Raw genomic sequence first — 5,196 nt, forward strand, 5'->3', positions numbered from 1 at the left:
TGACTCTTTGGGCCTGCCTACCAAGCCAATTTTTAACCTGACAAAGCATACACCAGTCCAAGCCATGAGCAAACAGTTTCTTCAGGAGAATGCTGTGGGAAATGGTGTCAAAAACCTTACTGAAGTCAAGGTAGACCACATCCACAGCCTTTCCCTCGACCACAAAGAGTGTCACTTTGTCATAGAAGGAGACCAGGTTCGTCAAGCAGGACCTGCTTTTCATAAACCCATGCTGACTGGGTCTGATCGCCTGGTAAATGAGATGTCAGGAGTGGAATGTGAACCCATGCCTCCAGGGGAGACTGCGACCTGAACGCAGAGCCTTAGACCACTCGGCCATCCTGACAACTTATTATATCCTTGTTCCATTAGCCATCATTATTTTTGCCTGATAAAAAAGCACCTTGATAGCAGTGAGCTTAAAAAGACAATTAATTTAATCATACTTCATAAAGTTTCAATGTCTTGTGTATTTTTCTTCATTTTCTTTCCTGATAAACTAGGCAGTTCAGCCACTTAAAATATAAGACTTTGAACAATGGATTGGACATCAAAATTTTTTATTAAAATAAGATCAAAAAGGATAGACATATGAGGTCTTAGTTGAAAACCCTCCACAATTTCATAATGAATTTTAAATATATTTTGTTTCCATTTTTCTCTTTTAGAGGGCCACTTGGTTTCTGTCTCCAATGGTAAATGAATGAATGAATGAATGAATGAATGAATAAAACTCAAAGGCAGTACCATTTTTTTAAATTTATTATTATTATTTTAAGCTCTGGCAATTGGACCTTTTTTATGGGAATTTATGATTATCTGACTCTTTTTGGATAGCTTACTTAGTGGACTAACTAGCCTAATGCTAAATAACAGAATCACAGAACAGTCTAGGTTGGAAGAGACCTCCAAGATCACCGAGTCCAACCTCTGACCTAACACTAACAAGTCCTCCACTAAACCATATCCCTAAGCTCTACATCTAAACGTCTTTTAAAGACCTCCAGGGATGGTGACTCAACCACTTCCCTGGGCAGCCTATTCCAGTGACTAACAACCCGTTCAGTAAAGAAGTTCTTCCTAATATCCAACCTAAACCTCCCCTGGTGCAACTAAAGCCCATTCCCCCTCGTCCTGTCACCAGGCACGTGGGAGAACAGACCAACCCCCACCTCGCTACAGCCTCCCTTCAGGTACCCGTAGAGTGCAATAAGGTCACCCCTGAGCCTCCTCTTCTCCAGGCTAAACAGTACCAGCTCCCTCAGCCACTCCTCGTAAGACTTGTTCTCCAGACCCTTCACCAGCTTCGTAGCCCTTCTCTGGACTCGCTCGAGCACCTCCATGTCCTTCTTGTAGCGAGGGGCCCAAAACTGAACGCAGTACTCGAGGTACGGCCTCACCAGAGCCGAGTACATGGGAACAATCACTTCCCTGGACCTGCTGGCCACGCTGTTTCTTATGCAAGCCAGGATGTTGCTGGCCTTCTTGGCTGCCTGAGCACAATGCTGGCTCATATTCAGCCGACTGTCAACCAATACTCCCAGGTCCTTCTCTGACAGGCAGCTTTCTAACCACACATCTCCCAGCCTGGAGCTCTGCTTGGGGTTGTTGTGCCCCAGGTGCAGGACCCGGCACTTGGCCTTGTTGAACTTCATACCGTTGGCCTCGGCCCATCGGTCCAGCCTCTCCAGATCCTCCTGCAGAGCCTTCCTACCCTTGAGCAGATCGACACACGCACCTAACTTGGTGTCGTCTGCAAACTTGCTGAGGGCACACTCGATCCCGTCGTCCAGATCATCAATGAAGATGTTAAAGAGGACTGGCCCCAGTACCGAGCCCTGGGGGACTCCACTAGTGACCGGCCTCCAAGTGGATTTGACTCCATTCACCACAACTCTCTGGGCCCGGCCATCCAGCCAGCTCTTAACCCAACAAAGCGTACGCCAGACCAAGCCATGAGCAGCCAGTTTCCTGAGGAGAATGTTGTGGGGGACGGTGTCAAAAGACTTACTGAAGTCAAGGTAGACCACGTCCACAGCCTTTCCCTCATCCACTAAGCGTGTCACCTTGTCATAGAAGGAGATCAGGTTCGTCAAGCAGGACCTGCCCTTCGTAAACCCATGCTGACTAGGCCTGATCGCCTGCTTGCCCTGCAACTGCCGCATGATGACACCCAAGATAATCTGCTCCATGAGCTTCCCTGGCACTGATGTTAAACTAACAGGCGTAAATGTCAGGAAACAGCTATGAAATATGTGGAGTAGAACTGAGTTGTAACTATGTCTCTGGAGTATGAGTAATTATGTCACATAAATAAGAAAAAAAAAAAAAAAAAAAGTATATATATCAGCAGTGTAAGCATCCAAATGGCTGTCTTGTTGCTTCCCTTGCCTCATATAAACTGGACTATGTTACCAACTCACTGAAGAGCATTGCTATATAGGACTATGCAACTTATCCTGCTTTCAGCATGGGCTGCAAAAAGAGTGAAGTTCCTTTACTTTATGTAACTATCTTTTTAATTTGAAAATTTAATTTGAGACTGAGTATTTTTCAAAAAGATAAACTTTGGTTCAGAAAAACGTGTGAGCTTGATACCTAAGTTGCAGAGAAAGATTCTGCAGCCTGTATCATGCTGGATGTGAGATTACAGCTTTGTGAAAGGTACAAACCAACCAGACAAGTTCTCCTGTCTTATATGCAGACTTCACAGAATCACAGAATTGTAGGGGTTGGAAGGGACCTCGAAAGATCATCGGGTCCAACCCCCCGCCAAAGCAGGTTCCTCAAAGCAGGCTGCCCAGGTAGGTATCCAGATGGGCCTTGAATATCTCCAGAGAAGGAGACTCCACAGCCTCCCTGGGCAGCCTGTTCCATTGCTCTGTCACCCTCACCATGAAGAAGTTCTTTCGCATGGCAGTGTGGAACTTCCTGTGCTCTGTCTTGCGGCCATTGCCCTTTGTCCTATCCCCACCAACCACTGAGAAGAGGTTAGCTACATCCTTCTGTCTCCCACACCTCAGGTATTTATACACATTGATGAGATCCCCTCTCAGTCTTCTCTTCTCCAGGCTGAACAGACCCAAGTCTCTCAGCCTTTCTTCATGGGGAAGATGCTCCAGGCCCCGTATCAACTTTGTGGCCCTCCACTGGACTCTTTCCAGGGGATCCCTGTCTTTTTTGTACTGGGGAGCCCAGAACTGGACACAGTACTCCAGGTGAGGCCTGACCAGGGCAGAGTAGAAGGGGAGGATGGCCTGCAGGCCACACTCCTTTTAATGCCCGCCAGGATCCCATTGGCCCTCTTGGACACGAGGGCACACTGCTCTCTCATGGTCAACCTGTCGTTCACCAGGACTTCCTCCAGCTAAACATATGGAGCTACTTAGAAAAAAGTTTGCAGATGTCAGGTCCTTAATTCTGACCTGTGTTTCTAGTGTTATATGAAGAAACTTTTAACTGTCATTCTATTTGTTTGTTGTTGTTGTTGTTGTTGTTGTTGTGCTTGCGGTTATTTTTGTTGTTGTTGTTTTAATGAAAATAATCTTTCTGCATCTTGCTATTAATTTTTATAATGATTCTTCATCATTAGGAAAGATTTAGAATTGTTTTGCTATTCAAACATCATTTTACATTTTTTTCTGAATAAGCTACTATGCATTTATCTTCTCGTGCAGTCTCTCAGAGGATATTTAAGGGTTTGAAAAGTCTCTATTTTGGTTTATTGGATTGCAAATTTCATCTGATGTTATTTTTAGCTTAAAAAAAAATATACAAACAGTAAACTCTTTCAATACCAAAAAAGAAAAAAGAAAAAAAAAAAAAAAAAGCTGTTGAGATTACAACTGAAACTAAATATCCATAAACTGTAACCTATTTATCAATACCAATATAACAGAATATACATTGGAGTCACAAGACAGATTCTAAGATTCTAAGTGTCTCTAAGAAAAACTACAGTACTAGAATCGAAGGACTTTTGGAAGAAAAAATAAATACCACTGACTAAGTATAGATTTAAATGTTTGCATATTTTCAGCAAAAGTGTGTATAAATATTCACTACAACATGCAAAATAGTATCCATTCTACACACAATTACTTTTTCTATATATTGTTATATTGTGCTCAGACTTATCTAAATGGAACAGTTTCAAGAATAAAACTAAACTCTGTTATAGAATTCTCCATAAAATATAGTATATATTTTCTACCAGTTAGCTGTTTTTTTTTCCATCACAAATGAGCACAGAGAGAGAGATGCACTCCAGAAAGTGATTCACCCTCTCTCTAAAGTACAACAAATTGCTTTCTGGACACAGTTTTCTCTTTCCATTGACTAAAGGAGGTGTACATAGAAAATACCAAAATGTCCCTCTTTTTTCTTAAGTGCCTCTCTGCTACATTTTCCTCATTCTAATGATTATCCCACACACAAATTTTAACCAGTATACATTAAAGTCTGCCTCTGCTGCATTCACCATGCATAGCTTCTGTCAGTTACTCTAATTATTGATTGGCATACATTTCTCTTGAAGACCTCACAAGCAGCTGAAATTACAGTCTGTGATTTCTTTCCTGAATCCTTTTACTAAGCATTTAGTACACAACCAATTTGCCAGCTTCTCTGCAGCTATGTGAAGCTCGAGCACATACCAGTAATTTCTTTGGAAATGTGTTCAAAGCAAAACAGACTAGTCTAATTTAGCTAACAGAACAATGTGAAAATACAGCACAGCATGTTTCTAAACTAAGTTACCAATGCCTTGCGACTTTTTGAGCTTGGAGGATACTTTTCTCTCTTGCTCAGCATGCTGTTTTTTTTTCCCCATCCCTGATGCTAACCATTTCCATTCACCATTTCAACAGTAGCTCTTTTCCCTGGGCCACTTATCTTAATTCATTCTACACAAGAAGAAATATATATATACTGTACAGAAACATGCAGAATTACACCTTTATAAAGTGCATCTTTCCTTCTTTTATAGCAGTTATCTGTATATCTGTGTGAACATCTGGAGTTCTTGAGTAGAATGAGCATATTAACTTTTTATTTATACTTACAATCAATGTAGAATATGAAATAAAGGAATCCATAACGTATGTACTACTTACATATTATACATATTACATTATCTTTATGCCCTCAGAGACGTTCATTTTCTCTCTTCCAACTCCTTTACTAATATCAGCTTTA

At 41.7% G+C, this 5,196-nt stretch overlaps 1 non-coding gene across 1 annotated transcript; it reads right to left on the reverse strand.

The window, feature by feature from the left end:
• Positions 1 to 263: 263 nt before the first annotated feature.
• TRNAL-CAG lies at positions 264 to 346 on the reverse strand. The gene has a single exon. It is a non-coding gene; the product is annotated as a tRNA-Leu (tRNA).
• Positions 347 to 5,196: the final 4,850 nt, after the last annotated feature.

Source organism: Oxyura jamaicensis, chromosome 1 (genome assembly GCF_011077185.1).
Source record: "Oxyura jamaicensis isolate SHBP4307 breed ruddy duck chromosome 1, BPBGC_Ojam_1.0, whole genome shotgun sequence".
Taxonomy (NCBI): Eukaryota; Metazoa; Chordata; class Aves; order Anseriformes; family Anatidae; genus Oxyura; species Oxyura jamaicensis.